Source organism: Urocitellus parryii, chromosome 3, assembly GCF_045843805.1.
Source record: "Urocitellus parryii isolate mUroPar1 chromosome 3, mUroPar1.hap1, whole genome shotgun sequence".
In the NCBI taxonomy this organism is placed as follows: domain Eukaryota; kingdom Metazoa; phylum Chordata; class Mammalia; order Rodentia; family Sciuridae; genus Urocitellus; species Urocitellus parryii.
This window is the reverse complement of record NC_135533.1, coordinates 141,080,178-141,093,394: the sequence shown is the minus strand read 5'-3', so window position 1 is coordinate 141,093,394 and position 13,217 is coordinate 141,080,178.

Sequence of the window (13,217 nt, the reverse complement as noted above, 5' to 3'; positions counted from 1 at the left end):
AGCGTGCCAGATGACTCGGCAGGTCCCAGCCGTCTTCCCGTGCCCGGCCATCCTGGGTGCACTTACACGGACGCCCTGAAGGAACTGCGCAGCTCACCGATGAGGAAACCGAGACCCCGACCAGCGTCGCGAACTCAGAGTGGAGAACTCAGAATCGGGCAGCTGTCATGGACAGTCGAGTCCAGGTCTGCCTGACCTCAAAGTCCATGATGGTCCCCAAGGCTCCACAGCCTCCCGGGAAAACCTAATGTGATCTGGATCCTGCACCGCAGCCAGGACCCCTGGAGTGTGAGCGCTTGGCAGTGCCTCGAGGGTAAGTTGTGCAAGGGACGGAGGTGGCCATGCCCCTGGCTACTGTCCTCCTTGAGCACCGGGTGGACTTCCTCTCCTCTTAGGTCTGTGTTTGCCCGGTGTCTGGGTTTGGCTCTCCTAAGAAGCAGATGGTGAGATGGGGTTTAGAGTGCAGGGGTTTGGGGGGGGGGCACAAGGCACATCTGAAGGATGAGGGGACAGAGAGAGTCAGACAGGAACAGCCTCACATCACAGTGCAGAGGGACGTGGAGCCCCAGGGGAAGATGGCTCATTGGAAGAGTCCTGTTCTGGGCAGGATGGCCAGACCCTGGTGGCCTCGCATGCTCAGGTATTGACCAGAGAATGGCGAGTTCAGCCATGGAGGGAGTTCCAAGCAGCTCGTCTCCATGGCTGCCACACTTAGAGCCTGGGCTGGCCTCCTGGGACATCCATGGTCAGGGCATAAGATGCCTCCTAGCTTCTGCCTGGGCCTCTGGAACAGAGGCTGGGAGCTGAATCCTGAAAGAAGTCTGGATACCCCGAGGCTGCCATACTGTGAGGAAGCTCAGCTAGCCATGTGGAGGCACGTGAAGAGAGAGACCCACAGGCAGCCCACAGCCTCCAGACATCTGGCCTGGACACACAAGTGGGGCGCCATCTTGGAGTTTCCAGCCCCAGAAGACACCAGGTGGAGAGGAAATGAATCCTGCCGGAACCAAGGCCCAGAGTACAGATGCACCATTTCATCCTGCCATGGTCATCTTCCTGAGCTACAAAACTGTGACTATAAGAAAATGTGAATAATATCATTGCACACTAGGTCTGCTGTTTCCCAGCTGTGTGGCTTTGAGCATGTGGCTTGACCTCTCTGGGCTTCAGCACACTCATTGGTAAAGAGGAAAAAATGAACGGGCTTGAGTGGCATAAATCATCTGAAGCACTTAGCAAGTTGCCTGGCATGGAGGAAATGCCCAGGGCCCATCGGGTATCATCAGCACCACACCAGGACCTCAGTTGAAAGGCACTAATGATGCCTGTCCACCCTCCTGCCAGAGCCAGCCGCAGAGCCAGGGCCTCCAACTCAGAACAGCAAACTGTTTCCGTCCATTCCCCGTCCCAAAGGCCTGGCCTTGGGTCCTGTCTGAGAGGAGAGCTGCGCACCGCGTCCCAGGCTGCAGACAGCAGCATCGTTCCAAGCTGAGCCAGAGACGCGGCCGATGGAAACCTGCACCTGGGGCCTCCCCGAGGCCAAGCCTCTGCCAGGACTTACTTGCACTCTGCCGTCCAGAGCTCATGCACACGACTTCAAGCTGGGTGTTGATCAGAACCATATCCACACACACCCCAGAGCCACAAAAACGGGCTGGAAGGCCTCCAGGTGCAGGCGTCTCCAGCCAGATCGTCCTTTCCTTAATCCTGAGCAAACCTTCCAAGGTAGCTTGTGGTCCACTCAGACCCCCTGGTCCACAGCTCCGATTGTTGAAATCTACCTAGAGGGAAAACAAAACACTGGCCAAAGAAGTACTTATAGACCCTGTACTTCCTAATTCCAGGCTGTTTCCTAACCTTCCTGTCAATCTTCCCGCTCCTGAGCGCCACACCGTTCAGCACTGCACCAGGTGGTGATTCTTTCTGTCTTGGTTTTCAGGCTTTGAGAAGGTAAGGATCTTAGCTTCCCTTCCCAACAGGAGGAAAGGAATTTGAAATGGAGTCCTTGACTCATCGTGTGGCCTGCAGGGTAGTGATTCAACCCACTTACTCCTGGCCTCTTTGCTTTGCCAGATGGGGAAAGAAAGAATAGTTTCCGACCTCAGTGGTGGGAGAATAACAGTATTTTAAGTTAACAGGGCATCTATTTATGGAGCTAGTGACCAGGCCCTGAGCTTGGTGCTTCGAGCCTGTTTGTCTCCCTTGATCCTCATGACAGTCCATCCATAAATTCCTGTGATACTCTTTGTAAGATGAGGAAAACAAAGTTCAGAGAGGGAAAGCAACTTGTCCATGGTCACACAGCAAGGAGCTGGCAGAAAGAGCCTGGATTTGAACCAGGTCTCTGACCCCAAAGTGGCAAAGTTAAACGCTCTGCTAAAAGCTCTCCATTTCTAACTACAGTTTGGGTCCCATAAGCTGCAGCCCTCCTGAGCCCAACAGCCCCAGGTCACCTGCTGCTACCGCAGGTGCATGAGTGACCTCCCCCCAGGCCAGAACCCCCCAGCAAAGCTGCCCAACGGGCCAACCTGCCACCTCATGAGCTCTGGAAATAGTTTCAGCCTCTAAGTTAGCTGACACAGGGCTGCTCCTTGGAGCCAGTAAAGGACATCCCATCATCATCTGGCTGGGATCCATTAGATCTGGAGCGTGGAGACAGACACCTCTGCACTGGGCCTCCCCAGCGGAGGGCGGCACTTCCTCAGTGCCTACGGTGGGCCGGGCGCTGTTCTGAGGGCGCCTCAGATGCCAACTCGGTTAATCCCCCCAGTGCCTCTCTGTGGGACACACCGATGACCAAGCCTGTTTCACCAACGAGAAGCTGAACACAGAGAGGCTCATAAACTTCTCCGTGGTCACACAGCTCATGTGTAGTGCAGGTTTGGGGATCAGCTGCAGGGGTGGGGGGAATCTGGCTCCGGAATTGATGCCCTTCCAATCCAAGTCCCTCTGAGCTCACTGTTGGCTCCGCATGGCTCCACGGCCCACTGTTTACGTGAGCTTCGCCAGGGAGTCGGTGTCTCTGAGACCCAGTCTCCCCATCTGTACGATGGGCTCCGTGACTGTCCCTTCCTGGTGGGGTCACTGGGAGACGAAAGTATGGAAGGAGAACCCCTGTGGCCTCCAGTAAGTATCAGCAATCAGAACGACGAGTTGTCACCTGCGTAGATCAGAAGTCGCGATCTAGAAATATCTTACTGCAAACCTGCGTGATGGTGGAGTTCCCTGCCAATGGGCGCAGTGTCCTTAGGACTTGTCTTCCTATGTGGGGTCCTCCACTTCCGGCTCTCACGGCACTTGTCCCCAAAGGTCCCTACATGGTGGCTCTGTCCCTGTCACTGATTTCTCCAGTGGTTTGCAGGGCTGGCTGCTCCAGAGAACCCTGGGTCTGAGGCACCCTCACCCCCACCCCCCACAGCCTAAGGAGACCTCAGCCTGACTTCCCCGTCCGCCCGCAGCCTGAGTTCTTTAAGTCTCCCTGACTCCCCCGAGGTCCCTGGGTGCCACCATTCCCACGCTGCGGGCCCCCAGAATCCTCGCCTGCAAGACTCATTGGACCAGGGATGGCCCTGTGATCTCCAGCGTCGGGGACTGAAGGGCACAGCAGCCTCAGCGACGTCCACCCCGGCCTTTGGCCTCCTCGGAGGCTGCAGAGAACTCCCACGCTCCCCACCAGCTCTGTGCCCCGGCGGATGTCCCTGGCTCATGGTGGCTGTGTGTCATTTCCCGACTTCACCGTGGAGTGAGAGCAGCAGGTGTGCAGCTTGGGGCTTGGGATTTCACATTCCCCCCTGTGCTGGGGCTGGCGACGTGGGTCCCCGTCCTCCCTGGCCATCCTGGGCCACCCCCGCCACTTGGGGGGTAGGTGGGGACAACCCGTGGTCTGCAGCCAGCCCTGCTGCCCAGGGGTCACGCGACAGCTCTGGTGTTTCTGATGCGCATAGGTCGTGGGCTGTTTGCACCCCTGGGGAGGTGGCCCGCAAGGCCTGCCCCTGAGGTCCACTTTCCCTCTGTCTAACCTGCTTTGGACCCGCTCCCCTCCATGGACACTGGTCACCAGCAAACACCATGCACCCCAAACGCGGCCTGAGCCTCTCCTTCCAGAACCAGGAGCTATGGGCTCCTCCCACCCACACCCACCCAGCTTCGTGTCTCTTTACACATTAGCAGGTCCCTCCCTGCGGCCTCCCGGGGAGCTGGGGTCCGTCCTTGCATGGACAACGGAGATAAATCTGTCAAGAAGGTCCCCACTTCCCCTGGGAGTTTGCGCTAAGAACAGAAATACCAGCGGGTCCCTAGCACCCCAGCCCCTGGTCCCAGTGCCCTGTGTCATTCCATCACCGTGGCAACCTGAAGCAAGATAAGGCCATCCCACCTTCCAGAAGAGGAAACCGAGGCCCAGAGGGGAAGCGAGCCACTTGTAAGGATTTTAAAGTCCAGGTCTTTACTCCCGAAGCCTAAGCCAAGTTGTGGGGCTGCTCAAAAAAACACTTCCATCACAAGACCTGTGGCCGGCTCACGAGGTACGTTCAGGAGAGAAACTTGGGAAAACATGGTCGACAGAAAGGCAGGGAGGCTTGTGGTGAAGAGCTCAGCACTGGTGCTAGATGGCCTGAGTTTTTAATCCCTTCGCCATCACACACATGCTGTGTGTTTTTTGGCCTCGGGTCAACTTCTCTGTGCCCCAATCTCTTCATCAGTAGAATGTGGGAGGAGAGATTGATTTTGAAGAGAAATGACCTCACAGCACAATGTGCGCAGTTTGGGAGTCCCATCTTAGAAGTTGGTTTGCAGAGTGCAGACGGTGGGGACCTTTAATTTTCGGCAACTCCAGATGGGGAAACTGAGGCTCCGAGCCCAGGGCTGAATGGCCAGGCGTCACCCCGGATGCTCCAGCCAGGTTCTACCCTGCGAGATGTTTGAGACCCGCTGACAGGCACCAGTAATTGATCGATAATAAAACCAGTTACCCGTGGCCAGAGCCCGAGTTTACAACCGGAGGCTAATGGACCCCAGAGAGGCACGGGGTGCTGGCGACCCCTCTCTGCTCCTCCCCCTGGGCTAATGGCTTTATGGGGGTCATAAACTACTGAGTAGTTCCATGATGAGAGTGGCCTCCCTTGGCCCCATGACCCGGGCGTGGTGTCTTGATTGACAGGCAGGCCTGGCTCTCCTTAGGATGGGGAGAGTCAGCTTCTCTCGGGGCCTGGGAGCCAGCCACCTCCCCAGGGAGTTTCCCAGACGTCTCTGGGAGTCAGAAGCCCCGGCTCCCCTGCCCTGGCTGCAGGCAGAAGAAGTTCATTCTGGCAATTTCCGCAGCCAATGAACAGCTTCGAGCAATCTCCTTCTCAGATGATCGTCCCATCTTGGAATGGATGGGATAACCCTCCATTCACACAATCATCTATTCAGTTCATTTAAATAAATGTCACGGCCAACCTTCAAGGTGGGCCCCCACGAGCCCCACCTCCTAGGATTAGTGTCTTCGTATAGGACCACCCCACCCCCTGCTCATAGGGCTGACCCACGTCATCAGTAAGACGACATGGAAATACCGGGGCCTGGCTGCTGAGACTAGGTCATAAAAAGACTGCAACTTCCGTTGCCCCGACCTTCGATCACTTCTCTGGGGAAAACCAACTGTCACATCCTGAAGACGCTCAGGCAGCCGTGTGCAGAAACCCACAGGGCAAGGAACTGAGGCCTCCTGCCCACAGCCAGGGGCAGGCGCCCTCTTGGATCCCCCAGCCCTGGTCGAGCCTCCGAATGAGAGCACAACCCCAAATAACTTCAGGAGAGACCTAAGACAGAACCACAGGGCTCAGCCATCCCCAGATTTTTGACCTGCAGAAACTGTGTGAGATAATCAATGTTTATGGCTTAAAGCCACCAGGTTTGAGGAGAATTTGCTACCTGGCAATCAATACTTCATCCAACAGGGACCCATCCTGTGCCAGGCTCTGAGCAAACTAGAATCTGATATCCGTGAGGTTACTATGGATTATGCATATAAAATGCATGTTGGACCTGCTCCCCGTTGTGAAGTGCAAGAGGGTGGAAACTTAATCCTACTACATTTGAATTTTGGAGGTTCGGCCTTTGGGAAATGGTTGGGATTAGATAGGATTCTCAGGGTGGAGGCTCCAAGATTGAATTACCAGTAGCACTGTAGGAAGAAAGGAAGAGAATAGAAAACACACACACACACACAATTGTTCTCTGTCTTCTGCCATGTGATGCCCTGAGATGCCTCAGGACAGCAAGAAGGTCATTACCACCTCCTACCTCTTGACCTTGGACCTCCAGAGCTATGAACCCATAAAAACCTCTTTTCTTTATGAAGTTACCCAGCTTTGTGTATTTTATTACAGTAAATAAAAAACTCTGCACTCGTACAACAATAAAAATACAATCTTCTCTAGGAAGAAAGATTAAAATGATACCTTTTGCTTTGTATTTACATAGTGTCTGATTAGCTTTTCATAAGCACAGACCTTTTCTTTTAGAGTAATTGTATCAAAGCATCTTCTTGTGAATAACCTTTCACGAGAAGGAGGATCTGCCTTTTTCCAACAGGTATTTTTGGTGATACAGATCTCAAAGCCAGGAAGGCACACATGCTTTTCGATGCAGAAATGCCACTTAACATAATTGACTATATAGAATCATGCAGAAATATATGAAAATAGAAAGATAAAAGCATCCGCTGCAATGTTATTCGTGAATGCAAAAAAGAAAGAAAGAAAGAAAGAAAGAAAGAAAGAAGAAAGAAAGAAAGAAAGAAAGAAAGAAAGAAAGAAAGAAAGAAAGAAAGAAAGAAAGAAAGAAAGAAAGAAAGAAAGAAAGATTGGTGAGCACCTGAAAGTCAACAATAGTGAAGTCCGTTCCATTTCTGCTTACTCCCGGGCCATCTAGATGTTGGCATCTCATGTGACAATTAAAATTAATGATGCAGTTCCACCTTTATTTTCCAGGAAATACGTCCTGACATACGACGAAATGAACAAGACGGGTCCCATAACAGCACGTACTGTATCACTCTATTTTAACACAAGGCCCATATTTATGCATAAAATTATTGGAGAGCCAGACCACAACACGTTAATGATGTTATGTCTAGGCAGAGGGATTAGAAAGACATAGACATTTTTTCATTTCTTTTGGCTTGCCTGTGTTGTTTCATTTTTATTTCAAAAGCACGGATTACTTCAGAAATATATAGGCTTCCACACAGATTTGGGTCCGGGTCCCTAAGTGCTCGTGAGTCACTCTCCCCTTTCCTCCTCCGGGGCGGTGGGTCGGCCCTCACCTGCCCGAGTGGACGCCCCGGGGCTCTGACCTGACTCTTCTTCCTCCCATCCTTGACCAACTCGCTGGCCCAGGGTCCTTGACCCAGATCGAGGCTCCAGAGGACCCCAAGGTGCCCCCCAAACACCCCCATCTGCTTTATGCAGGGCCAGCTCCTTCTCCAGGGCAGCCCCGGCCTGGCCCCTCTGGCTCCTGCAGGGCGAGGGGAACATGGAGGCCGCTTTACTGCCCACCGAGGCCCACGCAGAAAGCTGGCCCATGGTACCGCCCATCTGGGATGGTCCTTGAAGGATCTGTGGCTCCAACAGAGAAGCTTTCAAAAGACCATCAACCAAGTTCAGCCACCAGGAGTTTCACCCGACTGAAATGAAGGCCCGGAGGAGGAGGAGGCCGGACCTCCCAACCTGGCTCAGCCCACCTCTTCACAGGGAGTGTGCGGCAGGTAGGCCACCGTCCTTCCCGCAGCCACGAGGTGTCCACCTGGAGTTGACCCCCTGGCCCTGGAGGTAGCTGAGCACCCTTCTCCCTGTTCCAGGACTGATCTGGTCCCCACTGACATTGGAGCAGCTACTCCTGACCCCAGCCCTAAAGGGACTCTCCTCCGTTTGCCAACTGGAGACCTACAATGATGAAGGCTGACTGTGACTGAAGAGATGTCCTGGGCGGATGTCACCAGGAATGACAGCCAGTGTCCTCCTGGAGTGCAGACTGGACCATTTCATGCTGCTGTTAGATGCACCTTCAGGCAGAGGCTGATCCAGCCACTCATGTCCAGTCTGATCCCCCTTCTCAGGCCCCCTCTCTCTTTCCCACTTAAATCCTCTCCACTCTCCCCTTCTCTTCCAGCCTGGATATACTTTTTCTCACTCGGGGTTTATAGCTTGTTCTTATTCATAATAAATTCCAAATATATTCTCTAGGACCTACGTTCCCCGAACAACTTTCACTTGGTATTTTTTAAATATTAACTCACTACAAATACAGGCTGGGCATCTACCGGGCACAGAGTCAGGGAGCAGAAATGACCAAGAAAACCTGCGTGGAGACCGGCAGGTGCAGTCACGGCAGCACCGCGGACGTGCACAGAGGTTGGAACCCAGCCACCCCAGGCTCAGATCTAAGCTGTGCCACCCACAGCCGAGTGGCACGGACAGGTGACATCCCCTGCCCTTGAGCTTCCCCGTCCATCAGAACCACCCGTTTGGTAATGGAAACGGTACTTCACGGCCCCGTCGCAAGTCCCGCCAGAGAGAATGTTCTAGAAAGAGCTTAGACAAGGCCTGGCTGGGAATCGGCGCTCAGGGCACGTTAGCCAGTTCCCAGGGAAGCAGGATCGGCAACGGTGCCTGGGTGGAGGGCGCAGGCTGGACAGGAGCCCGGGGACAGAACAGAGCCACACAGGGTGAGCCACATCAGGGGCCGAGGCAGCCCGAGGCTGGGGCAGCTGCACCCAGGGGTGCTCCATCTCTTTTTGAGGCACCAATTTTAAGGGAAGTAACTCTCCCGGCCCGTCCTGCGGCCCACCCGGCGCAGCGGGGACTTCCTCCATCCTGGTCGCACCCGATTGACTCAAAGTTGAAATCCAGCTGGGCCACCTTCCCCGGGCCCACATCCCTTTCTGGTTAAAGCTGCGCTTTCTTCCCAAACAACAGATGTTGACACAGATTCTTCTACTGCCCCCCCCACACACACACACACACAAGACCTTGCTGAGCACCTGGGATCGCTGCTGTCCCTCCAGGGCTCAGGTCCCTCCCGCTCTCTCCACAGTGGAGGCCCTTCCCGGGCCAGCAGGTCCTCCATCAGCCGGGGACGGCCGCAGGCTCTGGCCCCCCTCTGCCTGTCCCGCGGGTCCCCTATGGAACCAGTGGCTCCAGGGTTCGCTCCTTATCAGAAATGGAAACATCTCCCTGCGTCTCTGTGGGGGTTTTGGCTTCTGGGAGCTGGCGGGGCGCTTCACCCTTTTGATTCTGAGGTGCCCACTGGGCTGCTGACCCCCCGGAAGGTGGAGTCACCGGCCACAGGGTCCTCAGATCACGTGAGGCTGGTGGGAGCGTCCAGTGAGTGTCAGAGGACACTCCAAGAGCAAAGGACTCAGCCCTGGCGGAATGCAGTCCCAAGGTGACAGGGACAGTCGTCTGGACACCAAAGCCTCCATTCCCTCAGCTGTAGAGGGGGCTGACGTTAAAATCTACCTTAACATCATTGAGGGTAAAAGAAAGAGTAGAGGAAGGACTGAGAGATCCTGGGAAATACCGACCGGAGGTTCTTCTCCTTAGGACTCAAAAAGCCTAGAACAGCACTTGGTACTCAGTAGGTGCCAAATTAATGCTTGTTGAAGAGGGAATGAGTGAAAGTCCTCACTCCAAAGGCTTCATAGACGACCCAGAGCCTGGAGCCCCTTGAAAGAAGAAATGAAGACATTATTATTATTATTATTATTATTATTATTATTATTCAATTCCTACCCCAAACTAGTATAGTAGGTGCTCAGTTAAAGTGTCTTGATCTTGAGCCAAACTAAAAGAGCCGAGTTTGGAAGCTTGGATCTGGTGGGTGGGAAGGGCCTCTGGGGAGGATTGAGGGAGGGAGGGGTCTTGACGTGGGCCCTGAGAGACGGGTGAGGGAGAGTGGAAGGAAAGTGACCCAGGTGAGGGGGACGGCACGTGGGAGGATAAAGGTTAGCAAACCACAAGATGCAATCCAGACAGAGCTAGCCGATCACCCATGCTGCCCCGGAGGCTCCTGCCCGAGGCAATGATGTGTGGATTGAAAGAGAGGCTGACCCATTCTCTGGAGCACCAAACCAGCAGGCTTCTTTCTCCCACACATGCGACTCCAGGTAAGTGGCCCGGGGCTTCGGTGGGCCCTACAGCCACCAAAGACTTAGAGCTCCCCAGTTGCTGTTGTGCTGTCTGTAACATGCTTTCCATCTCATGGTCCAACACAACAGCTCCAGATCCTGCCATCACATTTGAATTCCAGCTAGAGGGAAGGAAGAAAGGGAGAAGGTGGAGGGCCCATCACTCGCCCTTTAAAGGCATGAACCCCAAATTAGACGACAAGTCACTTGTGTTTGCACCCCAGCAGCCACACTGAGGTGTGCGGCTGTCTGGGAATATATTTTTCGGCTGTGCAACCACGTGGAAAGCCACAGATTCTACTGCGGTCCTTCAAAGGCAGAACCAAATAATCAAGTCCGTCTACCACAGGAGAGGACCAGGAGGCTCAGGGGTGGTGTCTCTCCCATAGTAGATGCTCAGTAAACATCGTTTGGATGATGGGGAAGTCACGCCTGCAGTAAAATGACCGCTTGTGTCCTTAGGGTCTAGGGTCTGTCTCCCGCACTAGGCTGCGAATTGCATTTAGGGTGGGACACGGGCCACACCCACCCTGCATGTTCCTCCCCAGCTGCAGCTTGGCTCCTGGCGCGCAGCAAGCACTGGCTGAACGTCTGCTGAATGAATGAGCGATCACCCTTGTCACCGAGGACGGAGAAATTGAGAGGAGCCTCTTTCAAATAGTGTCCAGAGACCCATGTTTCTCTCCAATTGGAAACAAAATCAAAAAATAAAAAAATTACACAGACGCCAACTACTGGCACCACTCCTGAGTGCCAGGCTCGGATCTCTGTTGGGATCCCGCCTGGGACTGGCACAAGACCACGGCTGGTGCAGGGCGGCGGCAAACGTCACTGGGCTTGTTGGGTACTGAGCGAATGGTGTGGATTGTGAAGCCAGAGGGACCCCGTCTGATGAGCTGGGAGCAGATGAATCAAATCGCACTGATGGACCTCCTCCAGGCAGAGCAGAGCTTACAGGAAAGAGGGACTCCGGGAACTTCTGCAGGGTCCGGAAGCCAAGTTCTTTTTCAAGTACTTTAAGGCTTGATGTCAAGTTTACCTGGTACCAGTGGCCTCCCGTGAGAGCTGGCACTGGGGGTGGATATTTGACTTTGTTGTGGTCCTAGAGATGGAGCCCAGGGGTGCTCTACCGCTGAGCCACATCCTCAGTTCTTTCTGATTTTTATTTAGACACAGGGTCTCCCTAAGTTGCTTAGGGCCTCGCTCAATTGTTGAGGCTGGCCTCGAACTTGCCATCCTCCTGCCTCAGCCTCCCGAGCTGCTGGGATACAGCACCACCGCGCCCACCCAGCTCAGAGATCAAGTTTGGTAGTTGGATTTCACAAGTTGGTCAGGCTGGGAAATTACTTGTTGATGAGAATCCTGGAAATCAGCAGAGTGACCCCTGATATGAGATCCAGCCTCTCCCACCCACCTCTCCCCGGCTTCTACATACGAGAAATAATTACCAGAGTGCGTGCTCCAGGTCAGGTGGCCTCTCTTCTTTTGCTACACGGAAAAATGAAGAGCAGCCAGAGAGGTGACATCGTGAGGAACCCCTTGGCCCATTCTCTGGGCACGCCTGTCTCACCTCTTGAGCCAGTGTGGCTCTTTCTCACCTGGGTCTCTTAGCATCCACTGTTCCCCCTGCCACCAATGCTGTTCCCTCCAACTTTGCACAAACCCCAGACTCCTTCAGACCCCTTCCCAAATGTCACTGATGCCTGGGAGGAGCATGCCCCTCTCCCCGTCCCACTCACCCCGCTGTTTCCATGGCAACACTCACCCATATTGGTGCTTTTCATTTAGGGCGCCTGTCACTCTCCAGCTCGGCCAGGAGCTCCTTGGGGAGGGAGGGCTGAGCGCCAATCCCTGCTGCCGGCCCCTCGACCCACCCATCCATCCTCATCTAGCAGCTGAGGCGGCCGGAGCAGAGTGGCAGAGTCCAGAGCCCTGGAGGAGGACCCGAGACGCAGCCAGTGCTAACAGAGTCAAGAGCCATCCATCAGCGCCATCGCCACAGCTGGCGGGATTAATAATCCTGGCTTCCTTCCATCCAGACTCAAATATCACCTTTTTACAGAGACCACCCTTGACCTTGATGCCACTTATTCAACTTATTCTGGGCTTATCTATTTCCCCACCATTGTAGCCTCAGCAACCAAAAGGGCCTGCTACTGAATGGGTGCCCAACAGATACACAGGGAATGAATTTGATGAAGTTTTCTCATGAAAGATTTTCGTTGAGTGGGTGCAAGGTGCACCCGCCTGTCATCCCAGCAGCTGGGGAGGCTGAGGCAGGAGGATCATGAGTACAAAGCCAGCCTCAGCAATGGCGAGGCCCTAAGCAACTCAGTGGGACCCCGTCTTTAAATAAAATGCAAAATAGGGCTGGGGATGGGGTCAGTAGTCCGGTGCCCCTGAATCCAATCCCTGGTTCCCCCCCAAAAAAGAATTTCATTGAAGTCGGAGCCCACCAGGCAGGTGAGGTGGGGAAGAAGGCAGAGGCCGGGATAGGAGATGGCCCTGTTCAGTTAGGAAAGAGGGTGCAGCCGAGAGGGGGACCCCAGAGTTGGAGCTGAGTGTGGCCAAAGTCTCCGCCTGGGGTGCTTGTCCCGTGGGCAGGAGGTCCTCGGGGGTGTGAGTCGGGAGGTGTCCCTGCGGTGGTCACCTGGGGCAGCTGTCGGCTGGAGGGTTGAAAGCCCTGACCTTCCTCCCCAGGGCTCTGGAGGTCGGGGTCTGAGATGAGGTTCCGAGGGGTGAACCCACCGTCACCCTCAGGGTTGGGATTCCCACGTGTGCGTTTGGGGGTGGGCACGGACACACAGTGAGCCTGGAAGACAGGGTCACCACCAGGGAGTTCAGGAGCAAGTGCTCCCTGTGGCCATCGGTCTCGGAGGTGACAGGGGCTGGAAGGGGGAGATTTAGGGCCTGGAGAACAAGTCAGAGTCCAAGAGCAGAGAGCTGAACAGGAGGGGCTGGTGCGGGAACCCATGCCACCCAGTGACAGAGCTGGGTCTGCCCAGGAGCAATGGGGACCCCACAGGAAATAGGGCCCCTGCAGGAA